Source organism: Lepidochelys olivacea (genome assembly GCF_965140295.1).
Source record: "Lepidochelys olivacea isolate rLepOli2 genome assembly, chromosome: 7".
Lineage (NCBI taxonomy): Eukaryota > Metazoa > Chordata > Testudines > Cheloniidae > Lepidochelys > Lepidochelys olivacea.
The window spans coordinates 19,788,020-19,803,323 of NC_140417.1; the positions used below are offsets into that span (position 1 = coordinate 19,788,020).

General features: G+C 42.3%; 1 protein-coding gene across 4 annotated transcripts in view; it reads right to left on the reverse strand.

Annotated features, from left to right (window-relative positions):
* NR2C2 (nuclear receptor subfamily 2 group C member 2) overlaps positions 1-9,524 on the reverse strand; it is a 55,785-nt gene extending 46,261 nt beyond the window's left edge. For 2 of the 4 annotated variants that reach the window (XM_084633335.1, XM_084633332.1), the window contains exon 1: positions 8,945-9,285. The gene's annotated coding sequence lies outside the window, so the exon portion shown is untranslated. Of the gene's footprint in view, positions 1-7,403; positions 8,037-8,944 lie in introns of those variants that run through there. The other 2 variants (XM_084633333.1, XM_084633337.1) reach the window with 2 other exon arrangements.
* Between the last annotated feature and the right edge of the window lie 5,780 nt (positions 9,525-15,304).

Sequence of the window (15,304 nt, forward strand, 5' to 3'; positions counted from 1 at the left end):
GTTAAACAGACTCTCTACTTGTCTGTAATCATTTTTAGTCCCAATTTGCTACTAAAATGGTTGCGAACCCTAACCTAAATAACCATTCAAAAGGTCAAAATATTCACCTTGAGCTTTAAAGCTTTGCACATCGATTCTGAAGAAATTGGAGGAATGGCAAATGAATATTTAAGGAGGAAGAAAAATGTTCCAGTTTTCCAGTAATATTTTGTACCATGTCTTCACAGACAATCACTGCACATCTTAGTCAAGCATGAAATTGACTAGGAGTAGTAAAAATCCCTGGTAGAGCATGGAAGCTAGGAATGTGAAAATAAACATTTCTGATTTTTCATCTTAAGTCATTTTTAGAGAAAGTCATGACCTTAATTTCAGTGGACTCTTCCTGGTTATTATATCAGTTTAATTCCTCAAACTAGATGCCAGACTATATGTGGAAAAGTGGTGACAAGTCAATTACTATCCCAACAGAAGATACCACTAGAACTTATTGTAACTGCATGTCTGTATTTACATTATGAATTATAAATTGTTGCTGCATCATTTTATTGTAGCATTATTATGAGTTAGGTTGTTAAATAAAATGCTGAATTATATACCAGTGGAGCTTGCTAATATGATAGGCATACAATGTTATGATGTAAATAGATGGCGGGATTGGGGCAGGGATTTAAATAACTTTCTGATGAAAAGAGAAACAGACCTCTTAAACATACCAAATTATAACTGGTTATTTTAATACTGTATTTACAGTGTATGAAAAAGTCTAGAAGTCAAAGGAAAATGTGGTTTTGATTGCATGAGGGCACTGGGACCTGCTGATACTATGAAATAGATGACAGTTGTTTGCAACAGTAACAGCTGAATATTGTGCAGCAGTAAGCTTAGAAAAGAACAAATTATGTTCAGTACCATTTTGGCTAGCCATTGTTAAACGCTGGTGAGCAGTGTCTACCAATGATTAGCTGAAACAGCTGAATAAAGTTTGTCCTTTTCAACACATTCCAAGTGAAATTGTGGACTCATTAAAGTCTATGGGAGCTTTGCAACTGACTTCAGTGGGGCCATGATTTCATAGTTCATCTTTAAATGGTCTCCTCCTCTTTACCAGTGATTTGTAGGAGTATAGACATTGCAGTGTTCAGAGCTTTATCTGTGCATCTCCTGTTAAGCATTAAAATGAAACTGCACAGCTGAAGTCCTGCTCATCAAGAATTAACTCTTTACATTTTAGGATTTGGGGTCCACCTTCTCCTGTTCCTGTGAATTTTTGAATTCACTTCCACAGTGTTGTATATTATTTATATTGCAGTAGTGTTAAAAAGCCTAACACAGGTTGGGCCCCATTATGCTATGCACTGTACAATAAATATCATAAAGCCACTATATAAATCCATGGTACACCCATACCATGAATACTGCATGCAGTTCTGGTCATCCCAGCTCAAAAAAAAATATATTAGAATTCACTTATTCCTTACTCACATTCTCCACACTATTTGTGATTTAATAGACCTCTATTATATCCCGCTTTAGTCATCTCTTTTCTAAGCTGAACGGTTCCAGTCTTTTTAATCTCTCCTCATATGGAACCTGTTCCATACTCCCTAATCATTTTTGTTGCCCTTCTCTGTACTCTTTCCAATTTTAATATACTTTTATTGAGAGGGGGTGACCAGAACTGCATGCAGTATTCAAGATATAATCATATCCATAACCATGGATTTATATAATGGCATTATGATATTTTCTATCTTATGATCTATCCCAGAGGTTCTCAAACTGTGGTCTGTGGACCACCAGTGTTATGCAAGCTCCATTCAGGTGATCTGCAGATAGTTCCCTCTAAGATGCGTGCAGACATGGCTCCACAAATTAGGTGCCTGTACCCTGGAGAAGACACACATGTACGGTGGGGTAGTGGCCTTGGGAAGAATAGTGGGTAGGTGAAGTGGGGTGAGAAGAGGGGGTGGGGAGAATTTGAGATGTGCAGGGCTGCGGAGGGCAGAGAAAGTGGTGACTTTCCTCAGCTCCAGGGCTGCAGCTGCTGGGGAGAGACAGCCCTCCTTCCCAGCCTCAGGTCTGTGGCTGCTGTGGTGGGGGAGAGACCCCCTGCCTTCCCAGCCCCAGCTTGGGGGCTCCTGAGGTGGGAGAAAGAGGGAGAGACCCCCCCTCCTTCCCAGCCCCAGTTTGAGGGCTGCCACAGCAGGGGAGAGAGGACATAGCCATTGCATTAGAAAGATAAGACTACTGGTACTAAAACATGAGTTGTGTGCTTTTATTTGTAGAACAAAAACGTTTATTATTACGTTTTTTTTATGTAGTGCTTTTATCCAAAGCGCTTTACAATAGTTAGCTAACGGTACAAACAACATTTGGAAAGATCATTAAGTGGTCCGCCGAGACCCTCAGCAATTTTCAAGTGGTCTGCGGAAAAAGAAGTTTTTTCTGGATATCCCTTTCTAATACTGTTTCTGCTTTTTTTGCCTGTTGTTTCACATTGAACAGATGTTTTCAGAGAACTATGATGACTCCAAGACCTCTTTCTTCAGTGGTAATAGCTAATTTAGGCCCCCTCATTTTGTATGTATAGTTGGGATTATGTTTTCCAGTGTGCATTACTTTGCATTTAACATTGAATTTCATCTGCAATTTTCTTGTCCAGTCATGCAGTTTTGTGAGATCCCTTTGTAACTCTTCACACTCAAGTTGGACTCAACTATCTTGAGTAATTTTGTATCATGTGCAAATTTCATCACCTCACTGTTCACCCATTTTTCCAGATCATCTATCAATATGTTGAACAACACTGATCCCAGTACAGCTCCTTGGGGAACCCTGCTATTTACCTCTCTCCACTGTGAAAACTAACCATTTATTCCTACCTTTTGTTTCCCATCCTTTAACCAATTATGGATCCATGAGAAGACCTTCCCTCTTACCCCATGACTGCCTACTTTGAGCAAGAGTCTTTGATGAGGGACCTTGTCAAAAGAGCTTTCTGAAAGTCCAAATATACTATATCCGTGGGATAACCCTTGTCCACATGTTTGTTGACCCCTTCAAATAATTCTAATAGATTGGTGATGCATGATATCCTTTTACAAAAGCTGTATTGACTCTTCCCCCAATAAATTATGTTCATCTGTGTATCTGATAACTCTGTTCTTTGTTACAGTTTCAACCAATTTGCCTAGCACTGAAATTGGGCTTACTGGCCTGTAATTACTGGAACCCTTTTAAAAAAATTGGGCCCTGTTCCCAGTTTCAGCCCAAGCAGGGGAATTTTGGGGGAGGGAGGAAGGGATGTAATTTCCAAGGCCGATGGCAGTAGTAGGCCTTGCAGCAAGGAATATCAGTAAGGAGTGTTATGAGGTATAAGCAATCCTTTCCTCAGAACAGGGAGCAAACAGGGAAAGAATGTGAATCTCCCTTCTGAGAGAGGGAGATAGAGACTAGAGTCTCTCCAGTTGAAGGACCTGGGAAAGCGTGGGATGGATTTTTGAAAAAGGAGGTGACAATGCCCAATAGAAGACCTATAAAGACAGCCAGACAGATGAGTAAGGACCCTTAGGAGGGGGTGTTGATTTGGTAAAACAGTCAAAAAGTAAACCATATCTTGAGAGAGGAATAAAGGAACTGTGGCAATCTAGGCCCAAAGCTGGAGATTGCAAAAGGAGAGCATGAGCAACCCTTTGAGAGACCAAATAGGCAGCATATAGATCCTGGAAAGAGAATATACATAATCCACTGAAGGAGGGCTCAGACTCAGAGAAAGATTGGGTGAGGTGTTGTTATTCTTTGAGAGGGGAGAAGACTGATAGATTCATGGAAGATTGTGATCCAAGGAAGTCTAGATGAAGGTTTTGGACTTTTATTATCCTGAAGGGGTGAAGTATTTTTGGCTTAGCCAGGGGGCTAAACTATTTTTCTAACAAGGGAGAGAAAATGGGGCCGCAACTGAAGCAATGAGATGGTAAACAAACTATTACACTAGGGAAGATGAATATTGATAAGAGAAAGTGCTTACTCCAAGAAATATAAGTGGCTAGCTAGTCAAATTAGATTCCTCTGATTAAAACCATTGCTGATTGACAGACATAATGTTAGCACACATTCTCCAAAAAGAAGAAAAATCTGTCTTGATGGCAACCACAGCTTTTGAATGCAAATAATCTAAAAAAAAAAAAAAAAAAGGCAAACATATTTTCTCCTTCGTACCATCCTTCTTCACTTCCTTGGCATATCATACTTTCTCAGGTGTTTATATTGTTATTGTTTCATTAGCAATAGGCAATGCGGCTGGCAGGCATGCATGCAGAGTTACAGAAAAGAGAACTTTATTCAGCATGATGAGTGGCCAGTGTTATGTAACGAAGCTCTGGAGTTCTATGTGCAATCAGCCTGGGCCTGACTTGGATCCATGAACCCCTGGTGTCATGCCAGACTAAGGCCTCCTGAAGCCTGACCCTCTTTTTCCTGTTCCACTTATCATACCGTCATCAGTAGAAAGATGGGACAGGCATCAAAATATTATCTCATTACAATAGATACAGAACATCTTAAAACATGTTTGGAATCACTGAATGTAGTGTGGATTACACTGATTTATTAGTTTTCAATACTGAGCAACTTAACTTCTCAATTTGAATGTTGAGTACAAGTGAACTACACCCCTGGTTATGGTTTCTTTTGAATTAGAAAAGACAACACAATCCATTGGATAGTATATAAAATTGTTGGACTGTGACAACTGTCTTAGATAATACTAAATGAGATCAAATTTAAAAATTCTGCTGGCTGATACTGACTTCTATAAATAAATGGAAAAATTCAAGCAATTTTAATAAATAATAATATTAAACACAGTCAATCTCTATGCAGGCTTTTGTTTATTGTCCTATAATCTTTATTTTGACCACCCTGGATCTATAGGTTAGTTGAAGACTGCAGTTTTGTTCATCTTTATCTTAACTTGCAAGGACATGATATGATTTTTCTAAGAACATTTAAAATCCATGTTTATATGTACTCCTTCCGTATCAAATATTAAGTAGAGAGAGGCTTAACCCCAAGCCCTGTATCTAAACACCAGATCTGGCTAAGAGTTTCCAGCTCAAATCCTTCTCTAAAATGGACAGAATCTGAACACTAGATCTACACATTCCAAAACTAGGGGAAATTTAAATTCAGATTTCAAATCCAAAAATTCAGATTTGCATCTGGGATTGAGATTGCATCTCAGAATTATGGAGATAGAGTTTAGATCCAAGGTTTTGTTTAGGCTGATCTGTACAATTAAGGACATCTGGAAACATGTTCCACTAGACTGGTATGACATACATGCTACCGCTTGATATTCCATTGAAAATCTGCTGCTGATATATGCACAGTGTCTAGCAGCATTTGATACAGTTAACTCAAAACGAAAGTATTAAAAAGGCATTAGTTCTGATATTTGTTTTCAAAACTTTAATTTAGGGAAATCTTCTGACTTGAACAGAACATTTATTAATGTTTCACTGTATTAGGTTGACCACAGCTTACAATCCTTTCAAATCAATCTGAACAACTATCTACCATACACTCTTTTATAAAAAGAAACTTTAAAGGTTTGTCAGAAAAAAAGAAGTTAAGAAAATAAATATATGGGTCAGGGTCTTTCAACAAAGAAAATGTCACACAAAAAGAGGATTTAAGATCCACCTGATTTGCCAGCACACTGAAGATGTTGTCATTTTCTGGCAGGCACTGAGTTTCGGTAATAGTAATAAATAAATAATATCTAGTTTTTATATAGAGCTTCTTATCAGTGAGCTCAAAGCAAAGATGGTATCATTAACCCCATTTTACAGATGGGGAAACAGAGGCAGAGGGCAAGAGGTGAAGTGACTTGCCCAAGGTCACCCTGCAGGCCAATGGCAGAGCTAAGAACAGAAATCAGATCTGCTGAGATCAAGTTCAGAGACCTACCACTAGACTATACTGCCTATAGGTATGTGACCATTTGCATATACATAAATGGGTGTCTAGCAAGTACATGAGTACAAATCCCGGACTCATGTATGTGCATGGCTCGGTGAATACTTACATAGCCATATGCATGCATACAAATTGTTGTCTATCAAATGCATGAGTACCAATGCCTGACTTGAGAACACACATAGCTAGCTAAGTATTTACACAGTCATACGCATGGTACTTGCATCTAGTCATGAATACGTGAATGTGTGGTTACCTAGTTACTGAAAAGTTGCAGATTTTCAGAAATAATTGATTTTTGAATGTTAATTTTGCTGTAGCTTTCCTTTAAAAAACATCTGTAGATTATGTACAGTTGGAAAACGGTATTTTTAAACTAGGCAGCATTATCTAGTAAACTGAACATGCATGTGAACACTAGGGGCTCCCGAGTCACAATCCTGGCTCTGGCATTGTGTGACTTTGGATAAATTATTTAACATCATTAAGTCCAATTCTGGAACCCACACTTAGGACCAGTCTACACGAAGACATGTGCATGCAAGCACGGGTGTAAAGCTACAGTACACTAACCTGCCACACCCTAAATTGTCATGTGGATTCTGCTACCATACAGTGCCTCTAAATATACTATGGAAATTTTAGTGTATCAGCAGCACTTGTTAAATGGGATAATAATTCCTCATCTCCCTACATTGTGCTGTATTATTTTACTGGGAACCAGCTAGTCATATTTAAAATAATTTGCACATTTACACCAAAAATGTGACCACCTGTATCAAAACTCTACCAGAAAAATGCATTTATTCAACATAAAGAAAAAAATCCTTATGGCATAAATGCTACCAAATTAATAAATGTCATTGTTGAAAGACATAAATGTCAAAATACATTAGCTTTGGAAAATAAGAATCATAATGTGGTCAGTTGCACATGCAAATAATGACTTTGCATATGTTGACAGAATACTTGACATAACACAAAACAAAGCCAAAAATAAGACAGGTTTTCTGTTAAAACCATACAGTATTTGTATTTCTCAGAATTGTCTTCTAGTTCTCCATTTTTTCCCCAGGCTGCTCAACTTGTACATATAAGCTTACAAACCATTTCCATCAGGACATTTAATATCTTTAGCTCAGGAGAAAACGATATTAATATGTGCTCATCACATTTTTTCAGTTCTGTAACAAAGACGAAAGAAGACCTGAATACCAGATACCCTATTCAGTAACAAATTCTCTTCAAGGCCCCCTGGGCTTGTGTTTCATGGGATGCAATCTCACCCACTCCATTAGTTTTTTTAAAATCATATAGTGTAGATTCCTGGTGCCTTTTGTATTTTATAAAAATTCTAACAGCTAAATAAAACAAGTAATCAAGAAGCGTGTACACTGAACGAATAGGAGCTCATTCCCTACCCCTTCTATCTTCGTAGTCAACCAACAGCTGTGTGACACACTTCATTGTGACAGATCCACATGTGCTTTGCAAAATACTTAAGTACAACATCACTCTAATGCAGTCTCAACAGAGGTGGAAGAAGCAGCCAACTCGTTATGCAGCAAAGGACACAGGGTCGGCCAAGAACCTAGGGTAAAATCTGTTCTACCAAAAACGCCACAAATCTTTAATCTCAGAAGAAGGCAGCCACAAACTCCAAGCGCTGAGGTGAAATACTCCATGTATTCCACTGGGTGGAAGTGAAACTGTGTCATTTCAGGGAGGAAGGACACCTAGTCCAACAGTGCTGGGATCTACACCTGGAGGTCCCAAGAAACCCGAGTGCTTCAAAGCAGACACTCAGGACACAAAGTAGCCAGGAGGCCAGACCATCACGGCTCTCCTCAGTTAGGCCACGGAGTGGAGGTTGACAGCCTGTAGTGGAACACAGTTACTCCAGCAGCCCGGTACTTCGCTACTTGGGACAGGAAGGAAAGAGCGGGCAGTGCAGGACCCAGGGAAGGGGCATACTCCTCAGGGAGGACCGGTCTGGTCTGCTCTCTTCCCGTCGGCCGCGACACTCGCGCGCCCCCTAGGCCGACGCTGGGCGCCGCGCTCCCAGCCCAGCTCCCAGCCCTTCCCGCGCCCCCTCCCTTAACCCGCCCCGAGCGCGCCTTCGCCCTGCGCGCAAGGAAACCACGCCTCCGTTTCCCGCGTCCTGTCCCAACCAATCGGCTCATTTTAGAGGCAAAAATGCCCAGCCCCAAAGAGCGGATTGGCGAACGGGTGTGCCAATTCGACCACTTGGCCCGCCTCCCGCCTCAGAGGAAAAACACTCGAGGGACGCGGAAAAACACAAGATGGCGGTGCTGGCTGACGGCCAAGTCCCAGGCAGAGCCGCCGCCATTAGACCGACCCCCCCTCCCCTCCGGTGTGCGCTCTGTCGATCTCTGAAGGGCCCGGCCGCGGCTGTGGGGGAGCGGCCGGTAAGATGGCGGCGGTCCCGGCCCCGTATGCAAAGTACCCACCGCCCCCTCCCCTCCGCCCTCCCGGTGGCAAAGGTAAAAGGGTCGGGTTCAAGCCGCCGCCTCCGCCCGCTCAGACTCCATCTTCCTTGTGTGTGGCCAGGGCTTCTCTACAGTGTGGCCGGACCCCTTCGCCCGCAGCCACCCAGCCTGCCCGGACAGCAAGTTGCTCGCACGAACGCCAGACCGGCTCGGAACCTAGGCGGGCCCGACTCCGCTGAGCGGCTCCGGAGCGGACTCCGGCTCGATCGGCCCGGCGGCTCCCCGAGACCCTTTCAGGGAGCCACCTGTCAGCCCACCCCGACCTAGGCACGGCCGGCTCCCAGCTGCCACCGACACCCGGAATCGGAACAAGGGTGCTCGCAAAGCCGGGCCCCCGCCGCTTAAACCGAGCGTGTTCTTTTCCCCAGGGGCCGCCTGGCCACGATCCCGCCGCCCGGCCCCGTTAACATCAGCCGGCGCGGGGTATTTTCATTTAGGAAAAAACCATTTACCTCCGGTTTTGGCGCCAAACGTGCCCCGACGGTGACCCGGGTCCAACCGGGCCTGTTCGGCAGCGATGCTGGGCGACGGCCCCGAGAGGGCGGAGGGAAGGGTGGAGGGGGGGGCGCGCGCTCGGGTTAGTATTATTTGTTATGGGGGGGGGGTTTGTTTGGGTTTTGTGCCGTGCCCCTGTGAAAGGTCAGAGTTCGTGACCCCGCCCGCCGCTGCTGCCGCCTGGGAGCGTTTCCCCGCTTCCTCTTCCCAGCCCCACGCCGGCCACAGCCCCCTCCTCCAGCCTCCTTGCGGGGCGGGGCCGGGGGACGGCAGCGGCGGGGAGGGGCTACCTGAGCGCCTGGGTGGAACGCTCGCACACCAACGTTCCAGCCGGCCCCGGGGGCCGAACGGGCGCTTTCCCGCCCCCCTTCCCCGGCCTTGCTGGAGACGGGGAGGGAGGTGTGCGGTATGCGGTGCTTCCCCCCGCACACGTGCCGCTGGAGAGGCGGCTCAAAGCTGTGTGTCCCTCCATTTGTTGTTTGGTTGGGGGGTGAGCAGATGCGTTCACTCACCCCAGTTACTGTTGTGACAGGGAGAGCATCTGAGGAGGTTTCCCAGACGTGAAGATCACCCTCTCCCAACCCTTATCGCCTTGCTGTGAGGAGAAACTCTTTATCCCAGACTGGTACTGTGGGCAGTCATGGTTTACCTCCTGGACCATAAGGTTTGCCTGTACTCTTCTACTTCGAGATAATTGATGGTCTGTTAACTGAAGGTGAACTATGTGTTTGTAAAGGCCAGTGTGGCTGCTTCCCAAAGCTTTTCTGTGGTGTCAACACAGCAATCAGAGGTGTGACTGCAGCATGAGTAGGCGTACTCAAGATATCTTTAGTCTAGGGGCTTGGCCTACACTAGGAAATTAGGTCAGTATAACTGCATGTCACTCCGGAGTGTGAAAAATCCACACCTGGGACTGACACAGGTAAACTGACCGAACCACCAGTGTAGACAGTGATAGGTTGATGGAAAATTCTTTCATCGGCCTAGCTACTGCCTCTGGGAGGAGGTGGATTACCTATGCCAACGGGAGAACCCCTCCCGTCTATGTAGGTAGTGTCTTCACTGACGCACTGCAGTGTTTTATGCGTAGACCAGCCCTAACAGGCATCCCGATAGCAGTGAAGCTGCAGCAACACAGTCTTCAGTGCAGACAGTGTAAGCCTACCAGGGATGCCTGGCTCTAGTTACTGAGACAGCTAGTCTGCACTGAAGCCTGTGCTGTCATGGCTTCACTGCTATTGATACTCCTTCTGGCAACATTAACTAGTTAGCATATGTCTAAATGAGTATGAGTTAACTGTGTAGACATACTCTCATGCTGTGTCTTCACCAGTAAAAAGGTGTTCCTTTTACAATGGAAAATTCACTTTTTTTACTAGTGAAAACAGTTGAAGAGGGAGATCCCCTATGCTTTTACTCAACGTAGAGTTTGCTCATGAAACCTTCAAAGGCTATGCCTTCATAGCCAAAAAAGGTGTATTTTACAGTGAGATATCAATTTAAAATCCTAGTGGAAACAAGGCACATGCAGTTTTTTACCTCAATGAAGTGAGAGGCTAATACTTTTGATTAACATAAGAGTGGCTATGCTGGGTCAGACCAAAGGTCCATCTAGCCCAGTATCCTGTCTTCTGACAGTCCCTGCAGAGTAACTAGTGATGGTGGTGGTAGGCTATTATCTTTTATGTGGGCAAGCCACTAGAGGTGGATGGCACATACATTTTGCTAGTGGGTTTCAAAGATGTTTGTTGAAAGCAGAGGAATTTTGAGACTTAACAATCCTGGATTCTATTTGAGGCCTGTAGGGGTATGTGCTCCAGTGGCTATAAGCCCTTCTGTCCCTGTTTCCCCTTCTTCCTTGTTTTCCCCTCTATTTGCCTCATTCTTCTAGCCTACACGCCCTTTAGCGTGTCCCTACTGTCTGCCCATAGTGTTTCCCATTCTTCATTTGAGTTAGGATGCTTTCTTTTCCACCATGCTGCCTTGGCACCTGCAGGAGGAACATTGAGGACACTCCTTTCATCTCTCCCTCCTTTCATTTCTCATGCCTGATGCCAAAATGTCCCATCAATGAAGTGGTTGTAATGATTATTTAACATGGTAAAATAAGAGTTTTCTTTAGCCTCTTTCTCAAAAAGGGCTAAAGAATTTTTCATGAAACTTTCTAAAATACCAAAAAAAAAAAAAAATTTAGAATGAGGCAGATGTTCAGTATGGAAAATTTCAGCCTAAATCATTTAAGTTGGGCAAAGCTCTAAGTAACTGAAAACAGGCTGTTATAATGAAAAGTGTTTAGGCAATCCTTTCTATAGACATTGCTGCCAGCTCCACCTATAATCTGTATTTCACCTGTTGCTGTGATAACAGCTCCAAAACGAGTTATCTCACCAGTTGTAGAGATGCTCAGTGTAGAAGAGTGTTTAAATGCAGTGCTGGAATTTAAGTGTTTGTCTTAGTGTTAAATGGAAACTTTTTTCACCCTGCACGTTGAGCTCACAAATTTCATGGGGAGGGTAAGACTTGAATGCATCAGCCTGTCTTGACATACTGCAAACGATTGGGGAATGCTTATGTTCGCACTGAACTCTAGCATTCTCAGTTTGCATAGATTCATGAGTAGGCATTCTTTTTCTATTATATATACAGACATCTTATATCTTAATTATTCAGTAATGGTTTCTTTGTTGCTTTTCCCTCTTCATTACACCAATAATACTATTTGAGTAGGCTTGAAAAAAGATATTCTTGTGGGGGTTTTTTTAGATTGTCTCTAATTTGCATGGATCGCTCTAGTTAATTTGTATTTTAGGTGTGGGGACAACTTGATCAAATTAATTTATGATCTTGATTGTCTGCTAGCACCTTAAAACAAACTTTGTTGCTTCTCTGTGTATCTTCTGTAGGTCTGTGATCACAATGTTTTTTGACAGTAAAAAGTATGTGACCAATTGACATGATATACCTAGGTGTGTTCAGTTCATACTGCTAAAGGGGCAGTTCTCAGTGTGGAACGGCGGGTCATCAGAAACACAAGTGAGCCAATAATGCTATTTTAGTTAATCTTTACATCTCTCTGTATGCATATAGACTTTGAAGAACTATCAAGGTGTGCATATGCAAAAATAAAGTGTTTGTGAGATGATTGTTATACGCCTTTTTCCCCTCATTCTATCCCTTCCCTACTATTTGTCATTATGTCATATCTTGTATTTAGATTATAGGTCCTCTGGGGGAGAGACCACGTCTTTGTATGTCTTCTGTGATGTATCTACTATACTTTTGGGCACTATAAAAAAAATAAACAGAACAGTACATGGGGTTTCTAGATTTATAGATTAAGGACAGAAGCGACCTTTGTAATCGTCTAGTCTGACTTCCTGCATAAAACAGATGGTAGAATTTTACCCAGCAATTCCTATCTTAATTCCATAATTTCTGGATCTTTATCACTCTAGTTTAAGAAAAGCAGACCATTTAAAATCATGGTTTTGAAAAGGAAGGAGAAGTTGTATCAATATTGGATTATGGCACTCATAGTACAATTGGACAGTTCTTTTTTTATGAAACTGATTTGTTTTCTAAGAATATCTGGGAAAGGAAAAGGCAATTTTGATGGTAGACTAAAGACTTCTCATTACAAGGAATAACAGCTGACAATATTTCTGGAGCTTGTAGATCTGCTACAGAATTGATCCAATATTAATTTGAATTCTGTCTTTTTAAACCAAATATTAAATAGTCTTACTAAGCAAACCCTAAACAGTTTCAGAACTGCTTTCTTAACAAAGGAAAAATAAACTAATTGGGAAGAGAATATGATGTTAGGGCCCTGACTCAACTCCCACTGAAGCCAGTAAGGGTATACCTGGGGCTGGCCTGAGTCAGCTAAGTTGGGCTTGGGTTAAAGACTGTAAAATTGCTATGTAGAGGTTTGGGCTGCAGCCAGAGCTCTGGGACCTGAGAGGAGAGAGGGTCCTACAGCCTGGGCTGCAGCCTCAGCAGAAATGTCTACGCAGCAGTTTTTAGCACTGAGCCTGAATTAGCTGACCTGGGCAAGACAGTCACGCTGTGCAGGTTTTTTTCTTCCAGTGTAGATATACCATAAGAGTCTTTCCATTGGCTTCGGTAGGCTTTGGATGAGGCAATAGATCTTGTTACTATCTTTTTTGCTACCCATGGGAGTGAGGTTTTCATTTCTAAGAAATAAGATCTGTTTTCTGAACAAATCTTTGCTCTTTGTCAGTATGTTGCAGTGAGCTGCATTTTGAAGTGAAATACCACAAGCAATAGTGTGGAAATAATTGTTCCCTTTTGTTGTAATTCCTTGTATTGTGAAAGACTTTTTTTAAAACACTTAGTGCTTGTTAATGATCCATTATTGTCCCTAAAAATGAAATTCCTTTGTCTACAGAAATGGTAAATCAAAAGCACCAGCAGTGCACCTTTTAATCACTGTCCATTCAGTGTGCCCCAACACTCACCTGCATAGATGACCTCTCAGCATGACACACTCATTTGAGACGTTGCAGTACTTTTATTCTGTTGGGAGTGTCAGTGTGGGTTCAAATTATTTCCAGTTCCTATGGCTCTTTCATTATGAGGGCACTGTCTGCTAGCAATTTGACTACAACAATAGTGCATTTTCTGATTGATCTGGCCCCTTTTCAGCTGGTAAGATAAAAGGTTATGTAAAGTGTTATCAGTTTATTTAAGCTGTCCATACGATTCCTTTTAAACTTGATTTTCATTTTCGTGGTCTGTGCTTGTTAACAAGAGGCAGGAAAGGACATAAAGGTAAAAGGAAAACGCTGGACAAACGTATCTCATGAATAAAGGGCCTAAAGAAATCTTCTTCACAGGGCATAGATCCAACACTCACTTACCAACGCATCTGAAAGGGGCTACAAACTCTGATTTTAAAAGTCTCATTTGCAAAACACATAGCTAAGTGGTGATAGAAATAGAGTTGGTTGGAAAACAACACTTCCTTTTCATGACAGCTTTTAAGGCCTTGAAACTTGTTTTCATTCTGCCGTGGGATGGAAACGAAATGTCTTGAATGTTTTTGTGAAACAGAATTGTGTCAAAAGTCAGGGTTGGGGTTTGTTGATGGTGGTTGTTTAAATTCAGGTCTCTCTAGCAGAGACCAGAGAGTCCATCCTGGACCTAAGAAACCTCATTGAAAACTCAGTCAAAATCAGTGTCTCCATGAAATGTTTTGACTTTGAGAAAACAGCCTATTTTGATGAAAAATATTTTTGTTAAAGTTCTGACCAGCTCTACTGTGTATTAAGTATAGTACATAGAAGGTTCACATGGTGCCCAATCAGTGGGGCTTGTCTTCGCACCACTAAATATTGTATCCTCTTCACCAGTGGTTTAGGAACCATTCTGTGTATAGTTCTAATCTCTTGCTTTCTTATGATCTTTTATGCTAATATTGGCTATATGCCGTATACATTCCTACATCCCTTCTAACTATGGTCCACTGAAAAGTCATACTAATTGGTCTGAATTTTGATGCCTAACATAATAAATGGAATATTTTGTCATCAGTTTCATAAAGGGTAGTACTAACACTGGCTTAGTTTTTCAGTGGAAGATACAGATTTCATAAGGGTTACAGCAGAGAATTAATAGACACCTTGTCAGACAGTTCCTGTTTAGGAAGGAGGTGCAGCTCATAAAAATCTGCTCAGGTAAACTGCATGCATGGAGAAAAGAAGCTTGATGTGTGCAATAAAATTATTCTTCCAGAAATCATACCCAACACATACTTGACTACTGTACTAAAATAAACTGTCAACTATTACAGAATACCTTACTCCCCCTCCCCTCCCTGGCACCCAACCACACCGAACAACCCCCATCCTACAGTTTCATATGTATTTTTAAAAATTCCCAGTTTCCTATAGGTTGCTGAAATTAAGGGATTGATATTGCAGCACTTACACATGAGAATGGCTTCACTAATGTGAGTAGTTCCATGGATTTTATATGTGAATATAGTTACATAAAGAGTTTGGAAGTTCAGGATCTGCTGGCTTTAGATCCTGGGCTGAGTACAGAGCCTTGGTTCTGTCAAGGTAGTCACAAGTGAAAGAAGATTTTAGTAGTCTCAGTGTAAAGTCTAGATGACATTTGTTCACGTTACCTCATTCTTTACCCTTTTCCACATGCAGTTTGGAAGTGGGCTAAAAAGAGGACTTATTCCAATAACTTGTTGTTGCAGATAAGCACCCCGAGTTGCACACGTAGAGTTAACCCTGGTGCTCTGACAGTTCATTTTCACAAGCACTGAAATTCACCTGACAAGA